The sequence below is a fragment of the Natrix helvetica genome (assembly GCF_964273705.1).
Source record: "Natrix helvetica genome assembly, chromosome: 1".
NCBI classification, from domain to species: Eukaryota; Metazoa; Chordata; class Lepidosauria; order Squamata; family Natricidae; genus Natrix; species Natrix helvetica.
Genome location: NC_138548.1, coordinates 328307863 through 328332649, shown reverse-complemented (window position 1 = coordinate 328332649; position 24787 = coordinate 328307863).

Here is a 24787-nt window from a genome sequence, read left to right as displayed (position 1 = left end):
ATTGTATTGTATTGTACCTATAGGTAAGTGCAGATAAACAGCTATTTTTAGAAATGGAATAATAATCCAACTTAATGAAAGCTAATATCAAAATAAAACGCTCCCTTAATCCCTTTCAGGGAAAATATCTATTACATTAATGCAGAACTTATAAGTATCTAATGTCTTCAACTGCTGGCTTTTTTTAATCGTCTGAGATGGAGTGAGACACCATTCTTGCAGTCTTACACCAATACACAGAAGAGAGAAAGGAAATCAAGTCAGTATTTCTATAAAGGCCAACGTTTCCTGTCCTTCTCTCTTTTTGAAGGCAGCGGTGAAATTAAAAATGACAAACCTACACTTCAAAGCCCTGCAGTGCAAACTATCTTCATTCCTCCCTTCACAGGTCACAACAAATTCTAATCTTTGCAGATGGCTGGGTGTTTTGGGGGCAGGGTATGAGGAGACCTGTGTATGTGATTGAAGAGACGAGGAAATTGCTATATACTGTACAAGCTTCTATACAGCAGCTAAAGACTCAAGGATAAATCTGTTCTCCTCCATAAGCAGGAAAGGAAGAAAAGGAGGAACATCACTGATATTCATCCATTACCAAAATGCAATTATCATTGAGCGGCAAGGTCAAGAAACAAACATGAATGAAGTAGTCCTCCTAATTTCCAGATGTATTGTGAAATACTGTATGCTTGATAATAACTTACACAGGAAGTTTTCTTGTTATGTAGTACAATATCAAAAAGGTATATGTACCCCCTCAAGAAAAGTGCAAAAATGTTGTTTATCACAGGTGCACTTTTTATGTATAGGTAGCCCCTGTCTTATAACTATAGTGGAGTCTGGAATTTCTGTCATAATCAATGGTGAAAAGATTAATTCAGCAGTTGTTAAATGAATGTGGCTGTCATTAAGTGAACCCAATGTCTGCAATGGGTGGGGTTTTTTGCCGGAAACTGGAAGCAAACATCAGTTTCTGACAAAACATGTCATAAATTGCAGACACTTGATCTGTGGGATGCTACCAACAGCTGTAAATGCAAAGCACATGACAAACATCCCAAATGGATCACATGACCATGGGCATGGAAAGGGAATCAGAACTTTGAATTTGAATCAGAAGTACATTTTAGGGGGTCCATCATAATTTTAACAGTTGCTAAGCAACAGCTCATAAATTGAGGATTACTGGTAATCATTACAGGTTCCTCAAAAAGGGAACTATAATTTTTCTTCACACTGATTTACCTGCCTCAAATTCAGTTAGCTTATTAAGGTCTTAGACCAATACAAGATGTCTGTGCATGAGTGACCTATCAGCACTTCTAAATCTATCTATGAAATAATGAATAAAATTTGAATAATTAAAGTACATCTATAACGCAACCTGACCAGTCCAAAAGGAGCAATCTTTATCTAAGATATACAGTAAGTGAAAGTGTGTGTCTCTGTGTGTACATATACATACATACTCACACATACATATTAATGTGTGTATATTTTAGATTTTATTGATAGACAGAGAGAGAGAAAGAGAGAGAGAAAGAGAGAGAGATACTGTATATATTTGATAACATCTAAAATTAAGAATGTGATGACATCTGAAATTTATATAAAGTAAAATGAAAACTAAAATTACATAAAATTGATAATATCTAAAGTTATTTGAAATACATCTATGTAACAAGGACTGGCACATCTTACATGCCACTGTGCAAAATCTATCCATGTGTGTGTGCTGTAGTAAATGGGATTTCACCTGGGCACAGCCAAGATGTCTGTGTCAGCTCATGAAGCTTCCCTAACCTGCTCCCGAGTTGCCATTGGCGGGGGGATGGGGAACCAAGCCTCACAGCTGCATTGAGGAATTTGCCCCTCAGTCAAAGCAATGCACATCATAGCTGGCCAAAGTCAAGGCCATCCCCCAGAAACAAGTTAATGGCCAGAGGGAGTGACTTCTACAACCCACAAAATTGCTTCATTGGGAAATGTGACTGATGACACACCTTGGGGGTGGGGAAACAGAACCAAGACGCGAACTGAGTGGAATGACAATTGGCTTCACTAGGTCCATGCTGACATGGCACTCCTAATAAATAACTGGATTTTTTCTTGAAAACTGGCTTGAGGCGCCTGCTTTTATTAGGACATCAGTTGGAACCCATCAGTCTGCTGATGAAAAGGAGGATAAAATTGGCTTGATGTCTCTATCAAAGAACAGAATGCTCCAACACTGGAAGTCTTTAAGAAGATGTTGGATAATCATTTGTCTGAAGTGGTATAGAGTTTCCAGGGGGTTGGACTAGAAGACCTCCAAGGTTTCTTCCAACTCTGCTATTCTATATTCTATTCTTACTGTCAGTAAATTTGTCTTTAGTTCCAGATCAGATCTCTTTTTAATGAGCTTCCATCCATTGCTTCTGGTCCTATCCTCAGGTGCTTTGGAGAATAAGTCAACCCTCTTCTCCCTATGACAATGACAGCAATGACAAATAAAAGGCAACAGTGATAACCCATGAAAAGAAAAGTGGTAAGTCAATGCAATCAGCAGAAGACAAACTCAAATTAAGAAAGTTTTTACCTTATAATTAGTTGCACTAATGTAATTAGTTGCACCATAGAAACACACACTCTCTTTTTTTTTTAAGAATTTTATTGGTTTTTAAACATTTATGGGAAAAGGTAAATGGGTGCATAAAATTTTTTGGCAGCTCCCACGCTAGTGGTAGAAATCCCTCCAAATCTCACAATTTTTACAATATTAAAAACAAGATATAAAAGATAAGCAAAAAACAGAATCTTATTCTACATTGTATCAACCATGTGTTCAATCATTTTTCCTTTGTCACTTTCTGCTAAAATTGTACTCATAATATCCTTAAGATCTTCATTTTCTGTCTCTGGTAGGTTCTGGAATCTGAGAAAGAAGGACATTCTTTCAAATTCTATTTTTGCCATAAAGTTTTCCAGGTCTACATTTCCCTTCCGGATTGCTTTGACCTCCTCCCCCAGTCCATCTGCTCCCTCCTCCAACACCACAATTCTCTGTTTATTTTCTGAAATATGATGTTTAACATCTCTGAGTTCCTGAGGAGGAGCTTCCTGGAAGAAATGGCGGTCTGCTACAGAGCTCCGTAGATCCGCGGTGCTCTTTAAGGGAGCAGGGGTGCTGCCGACCCCCCTTTCCATCATGGGGGACCGGGTGTCCAGCAAACAGCTACCCTGGATCTTTTTACGACCCAAGTGGGGGTCTTCCAGGGTAGCTTGACGACAAAAAAGCCTGGGGAGTGAGCCGGTGAACAGCTGAGGGGAGACGCCTTCCGAGACGCCATTTGAAATCGGCGGAGCACGCCGTTTGAAATCGGAGGAGAGGAGTGGAGTGGTGTAAGGGCTGCACAAGGCTCGGAAAGGCTGGGAATGGCTGCTGAAGTGTGTGGGAACGCGCTGGTGCTGGCAGTGCCGGAATTGGAGGCTTTTGATCTACAACCGGCTTGGGACCGAGGCCAGAGCCGGCGGTGGGTGGAGAGGCCGACTTTGGAGCTACGAGGACCCAAGCGTCAGCGGCGACGGCTGGGAACGCCGAACGCCGAATCCCCCGGCCTGTTGCTAACCGGGCTAACTGTGGGAGGCGCAGAAACTATGCAGGGGGAAAAGGAAGGCTGGAGGCTGGTAGGAATGGCGCTGGGGTTTGAAATGGTGGTTTGGGGAGCTAAGAACGAAGATGTAGGCCATGGTAAGAATTAAATACCGATGGCCTGGTAGGAGGAGGGCTACGATTCAGGAGGCTACTCAGAGACTGGGGGGGGGGCTTGCTGAGGACGGGCAGGAGGCTCCAACATCAGGCTGGGCAGAGGAGTTATCCATCGCTGCCAGCTGCCTCCTGGTCTGTAACCATTTACCCCCCCTGCTGACTATTTATTTCAACTTGCCCCTGTTTCCATCTGTTTCCATCTGTGTGCGCCCTGGAGGATTACCACCTATCCTCTGTGACCCTATTGCCTGACTGACCATCTTCCCCTTACCCATTATCAATAACAGTTTAACTACCCCTCGCCTTCCATCATTGACCATCATTAACCATCTACTAACCCCCACCATTGACCATCATTGACCATACTACCCCCACCTATTGTCTGTCATCTGACCAGCCTACTACCATCACCCCCCCCCCCCAATCTAGGTCTGGACAATTCTTTTTGCACTGGAGCCCGGCTCTTTCAACTTCTTCAAGCTATACTGGATTATGGTACTCTGGCTGGAACATCCACAGCACAGTTCCTAGGCCCTGGCGAATTTCTTTTCAACATCATATGTATTCAAGAGCAGACCTCATCCTACTGCGGGAGTCCCCCCTCTCGCAGGTGTGGCCCTCCGCCCTTTCGAGGGCCCACCTTGATGACGGATTTATTAATCTCGAGAGGTGGAGGAAGCGGAGACTTAGGGGGTTTTTATTTAATTGTTTTTTAAAATTTTATAGGGGTTCTGGGGTTGAGGGGTGGGTGGGTCAGGTCAGGAGCGAGGACAGAGCCAGGTCACGAGGTGTGGTCACGAGCAGAGGGAGCGGAGGGGAAGAGGAGGGGGAGGATGTCGTTCCTGTGCAGGGCCTTTTGATTCCAACGGTCGTAGGGAGGGGCAGATACGAGGACAGATTAAAAACTTGCAGTCGGTTGGGAGACCGTGGGTGCTGGTTACACCCGGTCGCTTGTACCAACCCCCGCGTTCTAGGTGGTCTGGAGCTTCAGACCCAGGGCCTGAGGCTGGTGCTATGCAATGCGAGGTCCGTCGTTAACAAGGCCCCCCTCATTCACGATCTAATTTCAGAGGGGGAGCCGGACCTCGCGGGAATAACGGAGACCTGGTTGGGCCATGAGGGAGGTTTACCCCTCGTGGAAATGTGCCCGCCAGGTTATCGAGCATTTCACCAACCCCAGGCCCAGGGAAGGGGCGGTGGGGTAGCAGTGATTATTCGGGAGGACTTAGAGCCGAGGGAGTCCACTGTGCCTCAGACGTCCGGATGTGAATCCCTTGTTGTGAAATGGGGCCCTGGGAGACAGTTGGGCCTGCTGATAGTATACCTGGCTCCTCGCTATACATCAGCGGCCCTGCCCGAACTCCTCGAGCTGATCGCATCGGTGGCAGTTGAGACCCCCAAACTTTTAGTGATGGGGGACTTTAACCTGCCATCGGTGGGAGAAGCATCTGAGGGGGTTCGGGAGTTCATGGCCTCCATGACAGCCATGGACCTGACTCAACTGATTCAGGGCCCGACACACGAGGGAGGTCACACCTTGGACCTTGTTTTTGTCTCTGGCCAGTGGTTGAGTGATCTGGGAGGAGGGGACTTAACCATCACTCCCCTGTCATGGTCAGACCACTCACTCCTCCGACTTGACTTCCCTGGTGCTACCCCCCGCTGCGGGGAGGCGGAACCGGAAAACACTAGATGGTTCCGCCCCAGGCGCCTGATGGAACCAGAGAGGTTCCAGATAGAGCTTGGGCCACCTTCTGCGGCCCTGACCCGCCCTCGGGTAGAGGACCTGGTGGTCGCGTGGAACAATGCGACTACCGGGGCCTTGAACCGGGTGGCGCCTTTGCGGCCTCTCCGGCGGCAACGCTCCATCCTGGCCCCTTGGTTTACCGAGGAGCTAAGGGTGATGAAACGCCGCAAGAGATGCCTAGAGAGTCGTTGGAGATCCTCCCGCTCTGAATTTGACCGGACACAGGTACGAGCCCATTTAAGGACGTACCTTGTGGCATTGAGAGTGGCCAAACGTCAATATTGTGCCACTCTCATTGCATCCGCAGAGAACCGCCCTGCTGCCCTGTTTCGGGTGTCCCGCTCCCTCCTATTTCAGAGGTCACGGGAGGCCCCTTTACAGGGTAGGGCAGAGGAATTTGGGAAATATCTGCAGGATAAAATCGCTCAAATCCGGAAGGATTGGGTCCCTTTCAGTGGCCCTGTAGAGGCGTCCGTGGCGAGTCTTGAGAGACCAATCTGGGAGGAGTTTGACTTGGTTGCCATCGAGGATTTGGACAGAGTGCGTGGACGACTGCGACCTACCACATGTTTACTGGACCCGTGTCCCTCCTGGCTTGTACTGGCATCCTGGGAGGTTACACGTGACTGGCTCCTGGGCCTAGTGAACGCTTCGCTGGGTGAGGGGTCTCTTCCAGCCACCTTGAAAGAGGCGGTGGTGAGACCCTTGCTCAAGAAGCCTTCCCTGGACCCTACGGAGCTGGCCAATTATCGTCCTGTCTCCAACCTTCCCTTTCTGGCGAAGGTTGTAGAGAGTGTGGTGGCTTATCAGTTTCCACGACATCTGGAGGAAAATGATTATCTAGACCCGCGCCAGTCCGGCTTTCGCCCTGGGCACAGCACGGAGACGGCCTTGGTCGCGTTGGTGGATGATCTCTGGAGGGCCAGAGATAGGGGTTGTTCCTCTATCCTGGTCCTATTAGACCTCTCGGCGGCTTTTGATACCATCGACCATGGTATCTTGTTGCGCCGACTGGAGGGGTTGGGGGTCGGGGCACCGTTCTACGGTGGTTCGGCTCCTACCTTTCCGGCCGGACGCAACGTGTGTTGACAGGGGAGCAGAGGTCGACTCTAAGCCCCCTTACCTGTGGGGTGCCACAGGGGTCGGTCCTCTCGCCGCTCCTGTTCAACACATATATGAAGCCGCTGGGTGAGATCATCCGTGGTTTCGGGGTGGGATACCATCTTTATGCTGATGATACTCAGCTGTACATCTCCACCCCAAACCACCCCAACGAGGCCGTCGAAGTGATGTCCCGGTGTGTGGAAGCCGTACGGGTCTGGATGGATGACAACCGACTCAAGCTCAACCCCTCCAAGACGGAGTGGCTGTGGGTTCCGGCCCCCCGGTTCAACCAGTTAATTCCATCTCTGGCCATCAGGGGCGTACAACTTGCCCCGGTGGAGTGGGCGCGCAATTTGGGCGTCCTCCTGGATGCTCGGCTGTCCATGGATGACCATGTGACGGCCGTGGCGAGGGGGGCGTTCCACCAGGTTCGCCTGGTGCGCCAATTGCGCCCCCTATTGGACCGGGATGCCTTGCGCACAGTCACTCATGCGCTGGTGACGTCTCCCTTGGACTACTGTAATGCTCTCTACATGGGGCTTCCCTTGAAATGCACTCGGAGACTACAGTTGGTCCAGAACGCAGCCGCGCAGGTAATTATGGGGAGTACAAGGTACTCCCATGTGACACCTTTCCTGCGCGAGCTGCACTGGCTCCCTGTGGTCTACCGGGTGCATTTCAAGGTCTTGATAACGATCTTTAAAGCGCTCCATGGCTCAGGACCTAGCTACTTACGGGATCGTATCCTGCCCATACATCCCTGCGACCAATTCGCTCGCACAGAGAGGGACTTCTCCAGGTGCCGTCCACCAGACAATGTCAGGGGGCGACGTCTAGGAGCAGAGCCTTCTCTGTTGCGGGCCCAGCCCTGTGGAATGACCTTCCCCCGGATATTAGGACCACCTCTGACCTCCGCGCCTTCCAGATAAAGCTCAAGACCTTTCTATTCCAAGTAGCTGGCCTGGCTCAACCATAGTTCGTTCACACTGCTCCTGACGGGTTTTTTAATTTTGTGGTTTTTTGAATTTTATTAGGGGTTTTTAAATTGTGTTTTTAATTGTCTTTATTCATCTGCCTACCTCCTCCATGTACATGTATTCGTTTATTTTGTGTGTGTATTGTCTATATTGTATTTTATGTGTCTTTTATTGTACGCCGCCCCGAGTCCTTCGGGAGAGGGTGCGGCTAAGAAATAAATTATTATTATTATTATTATTATTATTATTATTATTATTATTATTATTATTATTATTATTATTATTATTATTATTATTATTATTATTATTATTTTTAAAATCTGTCACCTCTTTTTTCAACTCATTTTGACCCCTCATAATTTTTTGAAACATTTGGGAAACAGATAGCTCTTTTGGGCCCTCTCCAGACCCTTCTTGTTGTAACAATGAAGTTATTTTCGTTTGCTGCATGCTTGGACTGGAGGTGGCAGACGCGGGAGCCGAAAATGACTTGCCCGTTGGTGGTTTCTTAGGCCTCATTTGTCTAAATTCAGAGATGTGTATAAGTCTTTTACAAAGAAAATGGCATCCGAGGATTGCATAGCTGTGCCGGTCCAGTGAGGCAAGCAAATCCGAAAGCGAAGAGTTAACTCTCCTTCACAGTTCCAAGGCACCGAGGCATACCAGAAAGGGAAAGGTCAGATAATCAAAGTCCAGGAAGACCATGTAGCAGGGGAGGTCCTGGTCTCCCTCAGAGAGGGTAATAAAACAATTCCAGAGGTTTTTTTTTTCCGAAGGTAGTTTCAAAAGGCAGACTTCATTTGTAAGTGCAAAAACAAAGACAGACAGGAGCCATCTTGGCTCCTCCTTTCACGGGGAGAAGAAACGGAGATCTCCATAAAGATTTTTTTAAAGAAAAACAGCTCAGCAATCATCTCTTGCAATTGTGATAGCGATCTTTCTCATATAGTTAGTTCAAGTGACAAGTCAGCCTTTTTTCTCTCTCCATTCCAATAGAGAGAGAGATAGTTCAAATGCCACTTAATCCGAGGGGGGTAAAGAGAAGAAACACCCCCCCTCTAATCTTCAGTTTCAAATAAGTTGAACATGAATTTACAGTAGTCTGCTGCTTATCCTTTAAAGACAATTAAGGAGATCAGGATGGCTCCCCCACCACCAGCATTCAGCCGCTCTTCCTTGAATAAACTCCTTCCTCCCGGAGACCATTCAGCAAAAGGGTGGGCAGCCTGAAGCTGTCCCAACCCCCCCTCCACTCCCCGGCTCCGAGGCGAGGCTGAAAACATCCCCGCCGGCTGCCGCCGATTCCAGGGGGCTTCAGCGAGCCGCCCTTCGGCAGGGGACCCCTCCAAGGCCCCCTGTGCTCCTTACGGAGCCAACCAAAGAGACGAGCGGCAGACAGCACGTCCGTCGCCAGCAGGAACTGGAAGTGATCTCTCAAACACACACTCTCATTCTTGCTTTCTATTTCAGACACACACTACTAGCTTGGAAGATTCACAATTCTGGGGAACACATACCAGCAATCCTGGTATGCACCTGCATGCATGAAATCTTTTTAAAAAATACATTTTAACTTTATAGTATTGGTTATCAAGAAAGCTAGATAAAAATTCACAAGGGAATGCACAAAAGTGTGACAAAAATATCACTACCAACTACATAACAGTCCTCCTTCTTCTTTCCCCAGTGATTTGGTATAACTTAAGTCTCTTTGTACTTAAGGTTTAATTTTTGTTGGATAAGAAATTTCGTTCTTGTCTCTGTTTAACCCTAACAAAAATGATTTCACACACTATTAAGGAGGGAAAGGATACCTTGGTGTATTAAATTTCCTCTGTCTTTATTTGTATCACACATCAGCCCATGGGAATGAGAAGAGAAGCATTTTATTTTGAAGCATTTACCCAGTTTAATCTATATTTGAAAGATTATAAATAAATCTCTTTTTGTTGTTGTTACAAGAATTATAACTGACATGCTGTCACAGCTATACATGTACAACGTTCAGAATATACATAATGCTTTGAAAGCTGTCACATTTGGTATTGTTGTAAACTTCACCCAAGGTTACTAAACTGTTATCTGCAGGTACATTTCTTGTACCTCAATGATTTTTCTATAAAATTATGGACAACTCCATAATTTTTCTATACATTATTCCTAATTTATTATTTTCTAATATTAGCAATTATCCATGTGTGTGTGTGTGTATGTGTATGTATTTGTATATACATGTACATGTATATGTATGTACAAATATATGTAATCACAACAAGATCTCAAGAAAAATTTTCCAGTGACATCTTCAACTTCTGAAGAATGAATAATCAAACTAGTAATTTTTAGCTGATTGTACATACTATAAAGTCACTCTTTGGATTAAACTTCTTACAGAAGTAGCAGAAAAAGTACCAAGGATGATACATACAAATAGAAGTTAATGCTCTGATAGCATCCAGAAAAATGAAAGGAAAACTCACCTGTTTGAATAAGATGGGATCCGAAGACAACTGAGATTTCCTAGAGAAAGCATAATAAAATTTAAATTTATTTCTTTTCTTTTTTTTCAAAAAGTTTTATTGGTTTTTTAAAAACATTTATAGGGAAAAGGGTAAGTGGAATGGTTACAAATTTTGGCAGTTGCAAGTGCGGCAGACGCCCCCTCCCTCCAAACTCATAAGATACATCTAAATATAAAACATTAATACATAGTCATAAAAAATCAGCATATTAATTCTAGAAAAAATAGTTTTCAATCAGTTTATATAGTTATGATATATAGTCTAGATATAATTTCATTATTACTTTCGGTCTGTTTATAACATTGTGGTTTTCTTATTCATTTTTGTGATCTGAGCTTTCTTGGTGTTGCCCCTTCACCCCCCCGCTGGCAGAGCTCCGGCCCCTCCCGTGTCCTGTGTGACCATTGTGGTGTCTTCTGTTTTTTCTAGGTTCGCTTTATTTTTTTCCATAAAGGCCTGTGCCTCTATGGGTGTATTGATTCTAATTCTTGTCTCCTCCCAGAATATCAGCATACCTTCAGGCATCAACCATCTAAACCACACCCCCTTCTGGTATAGTTTATTCACCAATTGCGAATAATTTTTCCTTTTCTCCCTAATTTTTTGGGGGATCTGCTTCAAGATGGTTATCTCCCTGTCATGATATGTCAATGTTTGCCCCCTTTGTACACCCAGAATTTCATCTCTTGTGCTTTTCTTAAGGAATTTGATATGAACCTCCCTGGGTACATTGTGTGTTCTGGCATATGCTGAATTCACTCTATAAACCAGATCTATCTCCCATTCCATCTGCTGTTTATCTTTGTGTATGTATTCAGCTAAAATATTAGTCATAATGTCCCTTATATTTTCCCCATCTGCTTCTATTACATTTTGAAATCTAAGATAAAAGGACATTCTCTCAAACTCTGTTTTCATTTGTTGGATATCAAGTTCTTTGTTTCCCTTCTGTAAAGCCTCTACCCCCCCTCTCACCTCCGCCACCCCACCCTCCACAAGGTCCAGTCTCTGTGAGTTCTTATAAATTTGGACTTGATTCTCTTTAATTTCTTCCTTCATTTCTTTTAATTGTTTCTTAATTTCTTCCTGGCCCTGTATGAGTTGCTGAAGCATTTGTTGCAAATCCAACTCTGTACTCTTAGGTTGCATCAGTTCTGTAATCTTTGACTGCGTGGCAGGACTGGATGTTGCAGATGTCGGTGCAGAAGTAGCAAAGCCAGGTTTCCTAGGGGATGGTCTTTTTGGAGACATTGTTTATAAAACGAAGAGATCAGTCAATGTAGAGACTGGGCAGCTGGAGAAGTAGAGCAGGCAGGCGAGTCCAGAGGGCAGGAGATCCCAACAGGTGGGAGTTTCTTTAGACAATCTAGCAATAGATGAAAGTTTCTTTCTCCAAAGAGTTCAGGAAATAACAATCCACAAGAGATTTCTCTGGGTGACACGGAGACAAAGACCGGAAGCCTGAATTTTAAAGGTGGAGTCAGGTTTCACAGTTCATGAAGACAACGGAAGTGTGCCATCTTGCCCTGCCAGCTTTGGGCTCAGAGGCATAAGAAAAATTTTAAAAGTTCACAAAGTTCTCAGGTCATCTATAAGTTCTGGAACTAAGTCCCATGAAAAACACTTTTACTGGGGTGAGGCATCATTGGTTGGCTCTCCCCCCTCTTCCTTCCCCTGGGGGCGAGAGCAAAATTTTTACAAGCCGCTTGTCCAAGGGGGGGGGGAAATCCCCCTCCCCTCCAGCCGCTCCTCCAAGAATAAATCCGAAAGGTTAACTGTTAAGATTACTGAAAAGTCCATCAACTCAAAAGTAAGGGGATGAAGAGAGAAAGCATCTCACCGCACCGCCGCTGCTTCCTTCAGTTTTGCGTTCTCCGATCAGCATAGAGCGAGATGCAGGCGCGCCCTCCGAAATTGCTCCCCGGTGCCTGGAGCAAAGCGGAGAAGCCCCCACCAGCCGCCGCCGGTGCCAGAGCCTTCCGCGAGCCGCTCCCTTGGCAGGATGCCTCTCTGGGGCGTCCTGTGCCCCCCCCCCGAGGACGGGGGAAGCCCACCGAAGAGCGGGAGCGGGCAAAGTTCTTGCCCGTCGCTGTAGCCGCCGGAACCGGAAGTCAAAATTTAAATTTATTTCTAAATGTTTCATCAGCTCACATCTTTGGTCTGTGTACACACAAAACAAATTGGCAAATGAGCTTTAGGAATTTTGAACCAGTTGTAGTTTCTAAATAAATTTCAGAAACAAAACTCATTGCTGCATTGCAATCGTCAAGTGTCAAAAAATGATGGATGAGTAGGTTCTGTATCTAAAAGAAATGGGTGACAACATTCCAGCTATCTATAGCTTGATTATGGTTTGTAATATCAGACCCTTCCCAGAAATAGAAATGATCATTTCTGCATTGCTTTTGCAAAGAGTAAAATAAATAGGTATAAAGTAAGTCAAATATTTATGAAATACGTTTGAGTCTGCCCTCCGCATTAAAGAGGGAATTTGAAGCTCTAGAATTGTAGACCACCTTCAATCTAAATTCAAACCTATTTTCCAAAGCAGTTTTTATCTCTTGTAAGAAATATCATTGAGCGCAAATAGACAACCACACTGAAAAGTGATCCACCAGTAGCTATGCTAGCAGAAAAATAAGTGCCATATATTCAGTGTTGACTCTTGTTGAGCAGACAGATTATATAGAAAATCAAGTCAAGTTAAGGAATGCAGGTCAAGTTAAGGAAAGCAATTGTTGAATTCCCCTAGCTTTGTTTCTGATTCCACAAAATCTTCAGCAAGAAAATAATCAGCTATAACGTGAGGCTGAGCAACTTTAGTTATGTGATTAGAAAGGCATGAGTCTAGGGCTTTTCTGAATGAACACTACAGCTTGTTTCCCAATAGTTTAACAGGTAAATTTCAGGAATAATGTGTAGTGAAATGGAATGGAGTGGTTGGTAGTGAGAGAAGCCTTACCTGGCAGTGATGGCAGAAAATTCACTTCTGCCTTTGTAGCTGGCACCAGAATAAGAATAACAGAATAATAGAGTTGGAAGAGACCTTGACGGTCTTCTAGTCTAACCCCTATACCACAGGAGACCCTATACCACTTCAGACAGGTGGTTATCCTATCTCTTCTTAAAACCCTCCAATGATGGAGCACCCACAACTTCTGGAAGCAAATGGGCAACCAGAATGAAGTGGCAAAACTAGTGTCACTGTCCCTCCACATCAACAAATCTCATGAATAAATAAAAATAAGGGAACATGTGGCCAATCAAAACCCTTGTCAGCAAAGGCAGTGGGAAATACCCTATTGCGAGAGATCTAACAAGAAATCAGTAGTTCCGGCTTTTAAATACAGATCTGGTATTTGTATGCATGTTTATAAGCAGCTAATGTTCTTCTCTTAAAAACTCTTTAGGAAATGCTATATATAGGCTTTACAAAAGCTGGAGAAAGCTGGCTGTCCTGCAGCCCATGCTGAAAGAGACATGGAGGGTGGTTTCTAATGATTGGAGGGGGGGCATGCTCCATCAGCCTAAAATGACCAATAAGAACTGGATAGATTAGCAACTGGAGCCTACAGCCATACCTATAGCAACAAAAATGGGGGAGGGCAAGGGTGGTACCTTTGCTACCGGTTTGCAAATGTGAGTGCGCTCACACATGCCATCTCCGTGCATGCGCAGGACCTTCCATCCGTGCGCAGAGCATCAAAAATGGGACGGGATGATGTCCTGGTGGATGGGCGGAGCCTCCTACCACTGCTACTGGCTGCCTGAACCAGATAGAACCGGCAAAATAGCACCACTGGGAAGGGGGGATGACAAGGGAACAAGAAGGAAAATGTTAGTCCGTAACAGATTGCTTGTGACAAAATGTGGCTTTTTACTGAAAAAAAGGTTGTTATTTCCTATTTAACAGTAGTCCTCAAAGGATGAAGCACCCTTTGTTAGAGAATCTATACCAGAGGTGTCAAACTAAGGCCCGGGGGCCGAATATGGCCCATTGGGTGCCTAGATCTGGCCCTCAGGGCTGCCCTGAAAACAGTGAAGGATTGGCCCGCACTGCCTCTGCCAGTGCAAATGGAGCTTGGAGAGCCACATGTAGCCCTCCCAAGCTCTGTTTTCACTTGCAGAGGGTTGCAGGAGGCTGTTGCAGCCAAAATTGGAACTCGGGAGTCCATTTTCGCTGACAAAGTACTTGGGACACCACAGGTGCCCCTGACACGAGTGATGTCAAGTTGGCCACACCCACCCCAGCCACACCCACCCCAGCCACACCCACCCCAGCCCCCTGAGGTCAAACAAATTGCTGATGTGGCCCTGGATGCAATCGAGTTGACACGCCTGATCTATACTAATCAATGAGAGAAGTGTTTCACAGTCTACAGTTGACTGTATTCCCCTGTATAAAGAAACATATTGGCCACTGACAGCTCAAGTGGCCTTAAGATACTTGTTCTAAAACATGCAGTCTTGACCTACACTTAGAAAGTCACACTGACAACCTTGTATCTGTGAAACCCTGTCTCTGAAGGGAAAAAAATGTTTCTATGTAAATAATAGTTATAATATCAGTGGGTGTCACCAGCTAGAGCTCTCAGTCCGACAGAGCTAAAATGCATGCGAACTCTTACTTGCCAATCTTTGTAACTAGACAGAAGAACAAAAGTAAATCTAAGATAAGGCAAAGAATTGTGCCTACCACAGCCTTGTTTTCTCTGACTATATTGCTGGAGCTGTTCTTTAAAATCAAGTGGAATAAGATATTCAATGTGGAAATGTTACATCAACTGAATGCCAAATTTTAGCACCATTGAGTCCGAAAAGATCTGAACATATCCATATTTAAGTGCTACAGTTAATTAACTAGCTCTTTTGTAAAATAAGCATCACGCTATAATACTGTCCTTCATGTAAATGCATTGCATGAAATTTTTAGAAGAGGAACTGTTTTACTCTCCATTAACATTTATTGTCTATGATCTTTAGTCCTTTTTTCTCCACCATAAATATTTAGTTTGTTTTTCGCTGATGGGATTAGACACAACACCCTTTTCTTTACTGGAAAAAAAAATCCTCTCTTACTTTCCTGTGCTGGAAAAACGCCATGTCCCCAGGGCTCCTACAACATGTTAATATTGCTTGCCTTATTGGAGGATTATTACACTGAAGGATACCCTTGGTATTACAATGCATAATGTTGCTTTAAAAGATTAACCACTCCCAGAGATGGTTTCCAAACTAAGGAGGACAAAAAAGATAATAATAGAGCAAGAGCAGAATATAAAATGACTGGCCAAGGTTGACAGGCATGAGCATTGTTTACATCCATCCTGAAGAAATAAGATGCACCAGACTAAAGGACACTCCGGTTGATATCACCTAGCAGGAATTTTGGGCAGCGAGAACAAGGCTCATAGTTTTTAGATGTGGAAATAATAGCAAATATATTCCTCTTAAATGGTGCATTGATGAAATGGTATTATTCATCTCTTTGAAACAATCACTCATGAGGAAATCTGAATTCATTACTTCCAGTTCCAGGGTTGTCCAGGAAAAACACAGGCTGGTGAAAGAAGCAGTTAGCACAGCCTGTCAAGATTCATTCTTTTTAGCGCTCCAACCTTCCCCTGATGCCATCTAATGGTTTCTTGAAATACCAAAAATGTTTTTGCATTAACAGCATTACCCATTGTGCTTCTGCTAAATGAATTTTGATGTCAGGCGTATGCCTAGCAAGCCCTCCCTTTTACTCTTTACTGACACAGAAAGAAAGGGGGAAAAAATCCCTACCTTTTTCTGGTAAGGGTACACAATGGATGTTTGCAGACATCAGATTAAAGGCCCTTGTGACCACACAGAGGCCTAGTTTGCGTTTAATGGGACATTAGAACAGATGTTTGCTCCTAAACCAGGACGTTCTGGACATAATTTCTGCAATCTATGTGTGGGAAGCCCCCCACCCCCACCCTGAAGAATGAAATATTTGGGGGGATATTAAAAAACAGGATAGAATATTTCCCCTGAAGGAGAAATAAAAAAAAAATCTTAAGAGAGGCAGAAACCACCCCCCGTTTCCCTGCCCCAAGCAGAAACTGAGGAGGCCAACTTTTAGAAGTGCAGATTTGGTAATCCATTCAGAAATACTGGGTCAAGACAGAAACTCAGATAAGCAAGAAACAAAAGGTTGACAAGATTAGCTCAGACAAGCACCTGGGATTTGCATTTCTCCTTTTGCCTGTAGAGCAAGCCATGATCCCTACGTGGCCCCATAGGGATCCAGAATGTATAAAAACCCACCCACTTGAAACTCCATTTTGTCAGTTGTCCCAGAATCACATTTGTTTAGTGGTTCTGATTCATCAATAAACATGCCCTCTTTCCAATCAGCCTCCAGCCTCCATTTTATTTCCAGTGCCTTTCCCCTTCAGCTTTGAACGGGACCTGGATTTTTTCTTCCAATGTACGTTAGCACATTTGTTTAAAACTATGAAAAGTTGGTACTACCAAATTGATAGCTGATCTTTTTCTTCTACAAGTGAAGGTTAATATGGTATCCTTTCAGTGATGAAATTCATTTTTTTTTACTACCAATTCTGTGGCCGTCGTTTGGTGGGCGTGGTGTGGCTTGGTGGACATGGCAGGAGAAGGATACTGCAAAATCTCTATTCCCACCCCACTTTGGAGCCAGCCAGAAGTGGAATTTGCCAGTTCTCCAAACTACTCAAAATTTTCGCTACCGGTTCTCCAGAACCTGTCAGAACCTGCTAGATTTCACATCTGGATCCTTTCCTATTCCATGTGCAGAAGCTAACTCCTAGGAGCTGCATCTTCATTTCATTCATTTATCCCACATTTATCATAACAAACGTAACTCAAGGGAATATACATAATATGCTTTCCACATATTTTGTCCACAACAACCACCCTGTGAGCTGAGCTGGACTGAGAGAGAGTATTACTGGCTCCAAATCACCTAGCCAGCTTTTATGCGACACTAGAACTCCCAGTCTCCTGGTTCCTAGCCTTTATGTGACATATCATTACTTTTTTCCCTTTGGGGAGTTGGGGTGGGCATGGCCTGCATGTGATGCAACTGCCAGTTTGACACCCCAACATCTCAGCATTATGGTCCTTTGTACCCACTTAGTCATTCTGGCATCTGTTTCTAATGTGAGGTCTAATGTTAGAGTACAGACTTTGGAAAGAATTAATCTTTCATTCAAGTGCACTCTTTTAAAGGTAAGAGGGAAGAACTGCTCACAAAGAAATTTATTTACAAATATATTCTGTAGCCTGCTATTTCAGGCCTTTAAAACATAAGCAGGAAGGATTACTCACAAGAAAAAAAATATTTACATTTCCCAAGTGTAACATTACATTTTACTCATCTTTATTTGCAAGCAGATTTATTTGAGAAAAGGTTGGCATTAGTTTTTGGGTTAGCATTACTGTTTAATGCTATATTTATGACATTTTATAGTACAGTGTTACTTTTATTTGTGCACCACTTAGATCTTTCAGAGGTAAGTAATATATACATTTTATAGTAAAACAAATTTATGTTATTGTAATGTGTTTATATTAAATATTTGGTGCATCTAAAAAGGCTATGTACAGCTCTAGCTGCTGATAAAAATAGATACTGTGAACCTGAGAATGGACAAGAAATACTGTATCATCCAAATTGGACCAGGCCAACCCATTCCCAGAAAAGAGCAACATTTGTATTATTTACTTATTTGTACAATGGTACTAATTTGTACCATTGTACCATTTATTTATTTGAGTACCATGTAGTCCAAATGGTAGAATATTTGTACCATTTATACCATTTAGCAAAATATTAAAAACTGTTCTGATGTAAATCCATTTAGCATCAGTCATCAAGAGTACAGGAACAAGCTGTCAAAAATAGACCACAGACTAACATTTGGTATAGCAGCCATGAAAGTCTTGAAAAGAGATTCCAATGTCGCAATGTGCCTGTATCTACAAAGATCACAATAGTACAAGCAACTGCATTTCCTGGGCTACTATATGGAAGCAAAAGAAGTCAAATATCAAGATGACTTTGAGTTTTGGGTATTGGAGAAGATTCCCGGGTATCTCATGGACAGCCAGGAAAACTAGTCAATGATCACCAAACAAGACAACCCAGAGTTTTTTTCTAAAGAAAGAAATGACCGGGTTCAAATTATCCTACTTTGGACACGTTATGTGAAGACACAGTGCCTTGGAGAAGGCTCTAATGCTGGGAAAGGTGGAAAAGAGAAGGCAAGGTGAAGGGATTCACTGAGCACACCACTGCTAGACTTGAAGGAATAGGTTGGAGATAGTTCATCATGAAGAAAATTCTATGTGGCTGCTAGAAGTTAAAAACAATTTGATGGCACATAATTAGTCTTATGTGAATATATATTTTAAGCTAAGTTGTTACCCTAGTCATAATCATTTGGCCTTTCATAACTGATAGAAGTACTACTTCTTGACCCCTTCCTCAACCACAAGATGTTATCTAAACAGCAGGTAACTTTATTTTATGGATATATAGCCAGCATTTAGCAGACAGGACATGCAAAGTCAGAAGCTTTGTTGGCATATGCACAGAGGTTTATTATTATCCCATTAGGCTTAATGAAAAGTCATTGGTTGCCTAGCTCTCATATGCAATGTTCAATCTACAAAGCAATTCCAAATTGCCTAGATATATGAACAATCACATTTTTGCAGAGTTCAAGATGCTGTGAGATTTACAAAGGAATCTCTAAAGTGTGAACAACTTGTGCAATTAAACAAACATGGGGCTGCCCTTGAAGTCCACATGGACGGTTCACATAGTCCGGAATGCAGTACCTCATTTATTGCCTGGCACTCAGCACCATGAACATATTGCAGCTGTCCTTCAAGCCTTACACTGACTTTTATTTGATAAACTTTCAAGTGCAAATCAAGTCCTAGTTGTTTCTATACATTCCTATACAGATAAGAGCCAAAGTACCTTCAGGACTGCATATCCCAGATGGATTAGACAGGCATGACTCAGTCATCCTGCAAAAACTGATTGATAGTCTCCTTTCAGGGAGGTGCATATTACGGAGGTCCATGGATCCTGTTTTTCTGGGCTGGCTTTGGGAACCAGCCGAAAATAGTTATTTTGCCTGACCTTTGGTGATCAATGACACTTATGAAGACAGCAATCATAACTGCTTTTTGCTCAGTTTTCTGGTTTTGCGTTCTGTACCTGTACTGGGAAGGTTGATAGTAATGTTGAGTGATAGATGATAGATAGATAGATAGATAGATAGATAGATAGATAGATAGATAGATAGATAGGTAGGTAGGTAGGTAGGTAGGTAGGTAGGTAGGTAGGTAGGCAGGCAGGCAGGCAGGCAGGCAGGCAGGCAGGCAGGCAGGCAGACAGACAGACAGAGATGATAGACAGATGACAGATAGATGACAGATAGATAGATAGATAGATAGATAGATAGATAGATAGATAGATAGATAGATAGATGAGAGAGAAATAATAGGTATAAATGATAGAAGAGAGAGGGGGGATAGAGTGGCAGACCACTAAAATCTAATAAACAAGTTAATTTAAATATATTCATAGCAGATCATAGACAGAGGGAGCTGTCATGGGTCTGAACAAGGATTTATCAATTCCCACAGCAGTCGTGGCCTTAAAAAGATGCAGTAGGTTGTATGACCTTGTATACAAAACATACTTCATATAAGCCTAAGTAACAGTAACCTTAATCACTACTTGCCTGGGCTACTGCAATGTGACTTCTGAGAGATGACCATGAAACTACTGTACAGCTGGCGCACAATATAGCAGCTAGTGTGTGGGAGACTCAATCCCAGCAGTGCAGAATAACACAACTTTAAAATCCCTTCCCTGGTGACCTGTAGACTGATTGTTACCTTATATCAGAACCAGGTAACAGTTGACAATGCCTTGTCATAATGGAATTGTCCAGTTTGATGGTAAGGGAGTCTTTAAGAGTCCATTTCCCTTCTGGGCTGTATAGAGTGGGTACAGTTCAGGAGGCCTTGTCAGAAGTAGCTTTCACTTTTTGTAATTCTTTCCCCCAGACATACAGATGATTGGCTTCTTATCAGCAGGTTATACCATGAAGTCTTTGGCCTAACCTAACTGGGTCTGCCATGTTGGTTTCTAATAGGAATGACCCTCTATTGATCTGATGACTCGTAATTGCATTGTCAGGATTAGGGTCAGGGTTAGGTTGTGTAAAATTCAGCCTTCCATCCTTCTGAGGTCGGTAAAATGAGGACCCAGATTATTGGGGACAATATGATGACTCTGTAAAACCGCTTAGAGAAGGAGAGAAGGATATTAAGCACTGTGAAGCTGTTTATCGATCTAAGTCAGGGTTGTCAAACTAAGGGGTGCTTAGATCTGGCCCATGGTGCTGACCTGGAAACAGAAAAGGACTGGCCTGTGATGCCTCTGCCAGTGAAAATGGAGTTCGGGAGGGCCACGTGCTCTCCCAAGCGCCATTTTTTCTGGCAGCGGATTGCAGGAAGCCATTGCAGCACAAAACGGAGCTTGGGAGTCTGTTTTCGCTGGCAGACACTCAGGCCACCACAGGTGCCCCCAACATGGGTGAAATTGATATGACCATGCCCCTCCTGGCCACGCCCTCCCTGTGGCCCCCCCAAGGTCAAACATAACCCTGATGTGGCCCGCTGTTAGCGTTCTAAATACCATGTATGAAATCAATCAGAGACCAGGCAGAATCATCCTTAACGTTCCAATTTATTCATACAGGCAAGTTAGCACATCTATGGAATTCCAACTCTAATGTTCTTCCTGGAATTCCACCCAGTTGAAAGTTCATGATCTATCCCCACACCCACAAATCCATCACATGTTCCAATCATCATCTTCCACGCTGGCATCTACACCCCTCTGCTTCTGGTCAGGTGTTGAGGTGCGGAGACAAAAGATGACCTTGAGCTTCTATAAAAGAATGACAACAATACATTCCACAAATCCTACTCCTTTCTATTCCCCCCTCCCAACTACTACACTAATGAAACACATAGAAAATTATAAGAAAGTGTGGCAGGCCAAAGATCCTAAAAGAAACCTAACTACAGGCCTGACACCCGCAATGAAATCGAGTTTGACACCCCTGGTCCAAGTGCTATTGCTATAGCTATTAGCTGCTTTCCGTCATATTTAAAGTAAGGCAAGCTTCTGGATTGGCTGATGCCTTTAGCCTTGCTTGAGGAAGGGTGCACTGCTACCATCCCATCCTAATCCTTCTATGTATCCTTCTATATAAACAAGGCAGAACCCCGTATCATATGCATCTATATAGCATTGGAGCCCAAACTTCCAGATGGCCTCTCCTAATAGTTTCATATAGATGTCAAAATGTTTCTTCAGTTGCAAGGATATTGCATCTCCCAGCTCCTACAGGGTAAAGATTTTCTCTGTGTGAAAAAATGTGATTATTCCTCAAGTTAGGGGAATCTTGCGCCAAGCCTGTCTGCATGATTGGATAGTTTATATACGTTGGAACGATTGTAGAGAAAAGAGATCAATCAGCCTGCACAACTTTGTTCAGTAAAATTCCTAAGCAGCTGTTCGTGTAGCAGAACATTTCTGTGGTTCTGCATTGAACACAATCGCTTATTCAAATACAATAGCTTTAAATGGATGGCTGCATTCTGCAATGTGCTCCTTTATGAAGTCTATAGTGTCCAGGACTGGCATTAGACGTGTGTGTGTGTGTGTGTGTGTGTGTGTGTGTGTGTGTGTGTGTGTGTGTGCGCGCGCGCGCGCGCGCGCGCACACACACACACACACACACATATATAATAACATCTCATGGTTTAAACGTGTCTAACCGTGCAAGGAGTAAGTAATAGTCAAGAAGAGAGACAGCAGGTTCTTTTAGCTTGGTAATTATTCTGGCTTCAGTCTTTTTTTGCCATCTGACAACATTCTTTATGCTGAATGGAGGTGTACCAATATGGTTTGTCAAGCCCCCTCGTTTCTTCCCCCTCCCCAAACAGAAGAAATATGCTTAAATGTATCTGTTGTATCTGTCAAGACTTCCCATTTGTCAAACTATTAGTGGACCGACTGTCAACATAAATAAATCTGTCCATAAATCTTGACAAGTATAATGATTTGTTGCATTTGAGATGTAAGTTCTCAACATCAGGCCCTTTTGATTTCTAACAGGATTGCCTTCAGAGGCAAATATTTCAGATGCAGCCTTAATCGGGCCTCCCTCAAATGATTTCATGATTCTTTCTAGTTTATCTACACTTATGAAGTTAACCCCTGCCACTATTTGCTTCAAAGGCCACGTAGCAAACACTAGGTTATATACTACATCTGGTGCCATGCTTATCTTCACATATTGTATATACTTGATAAACTGGGAATTCCTGGATTCCGAATTCAGGTACTTACTTCTCAGCAATTAATATTTTTCCAATAACACACATTATGCTTTTTTTAAAATGGCAATACACAAACACACTCACACACGTGGCAGGGGTGGGTTCCAGCAGGCACTACTGCTGGTTCACTTGTGTGCGTGCTGTGCGCATGCATGCGTTTGATGCATGCTATGTGTGTTTGATGCGTGTTGCATGCGACTTCACAGTGCAATTAAAATTATTCTTCACATGCGCAGAACTGAAAAACAAGATGGCGCCATCTATAGCACCGCCCAGCCTAGTTCCAGCGATCCAGTCCGCCAAACCATTACTGGTTCAGTCAAACTGGTCCAAACCGGTAGAAACCCACCACTGATATGGGGCAAAAAATGGGGCAAAACTTGCATGCTTGAAATATGTGTATGTGTATGTGTATGTGTGTGTGCACGCGCACATGCACATGCACACACACACACACACACAAACATATATGCACATATTTCAAGCATGCATGTTTTGGCCCATTTTACAACCTTTCTTCCTACAGTTGTTAAGTGAATCACTAAATTAGTAACATAGTTGTTTAGTAAATCTGGCTTTCCCATTGACTTTGCTCATCAGAAGATAACAAAAGGTGATTGCATAAACTTTGCAACCATCATAAGTACATGCATTCAAATTCTGATCACGTGACCATGGGGATGTTGCAGGGGTCATAAGTATGAAAAATGATCATGTCAATTTTTTTTCAAACCCATTGTAACTTCAAATGGTCAGTAAACAAATGGTTGTAAGTCAAGGCAGTCCTGACAATTCCCCTCTCATTATTTCCTTATCTTTTATTGATTAGTCCAAACTAATATTTAGCGATACATTAGTTTTATTTAACTTTCCTTCTCCCAATGATTTAGGACAGTGGACTAGGACAGAGGCAGAATATGGTTGCTTTCTGTAACAAATGTCTATGTCTCAACTCTTTAAGAATTATATTCCAAGTTAGCTTGGTTTCTAGATATCCCATTAGAAAAGAAAAGGAATTGTGCATTTGTAAATTTGTCTTGGGCAACCAGCTTGCTTATTAATAAATAAGTCATCTGTCTAGTGCTTTTACCATTTTTGATGTAATGTGATATCCCTTTTAGATTGTTCAATTGCCCTAACTATCCCTATTTTATTGCTCCCCAGCTTGTTAATTTTCTTCTTGAACTTAAAAAAAAGAATGAATTCTTCCAGACTAAACAACTCCTAGAATTAGTAATAGAAAAAAATCTTAAGAGATTTTGTGAGTGCAATAGAAAAAACTTCCTCCCTTTTCCAGCACCTTAAAGCTACAGGACATGAAATTAATTTTGAAGGAACCAGGTTAATCTCCAAAACTGAACACTTCAACAAGAGAATAATTATGGAAGCTATCGAAATAGAGAAACACCCCCACAACATGAATAAACATGATGATACCTCCCGTCTATCAGATATCTGGAAACCAGCCCTAATCAACAAATTAGCCCCACCCCGCTGCCAGCGGGGGGAGAAGGGGCAATACCAAGAAAGCTCAGATCACAAAAATGAATAAGAAAATCTCATTGATATAAACTGACCGAAAGTAGTAATGGAATTAACATGTGGACTATATATTACAATGTATTAAACTGATTGAAAATACCAATAGAACTAATATGCTGATTATATATGACTATGTATTAATGTTTTATACTCAGATGTATACTATGAGCTTGGAGGGAGGGGGCGCCTACCACACTTTGCAACTGCCAAAATTTGTACATCTTTCCACTACCTTTTTCCTTGTAAATTTTTTAAAAAACCAATAAAACTTTGTTTTGTTTTTTTTTAAAAAAACAAATTAGCCCCACCCCACCACCCAGGCTGTTACAACATGAAACAACAAAGGACACAAAGCCAGCACCAATCAGCACCAATCTACCAACCATGATACAACCATACAACCAATCATTCCACTTACTAAAACAAACCCAGGTCTCCACACACACACACCAAGATTTATAAAAATACGATAGCTCTGACCACGATTTGAACCCAAAACCCAGCCTGAAGATGGCGAGTGAGACCTCGCAAAATTGTTGCCAAGACAATCTCAATCTTACATGGGAAAAGACCTGAATACAACAAGACCAGCATGCGCACACACACGCACACACACACATACGCGCACACACACATACACACACACAGACACACACATACACATATACATATATACACACACACAAATACACCCCCCTTTCAG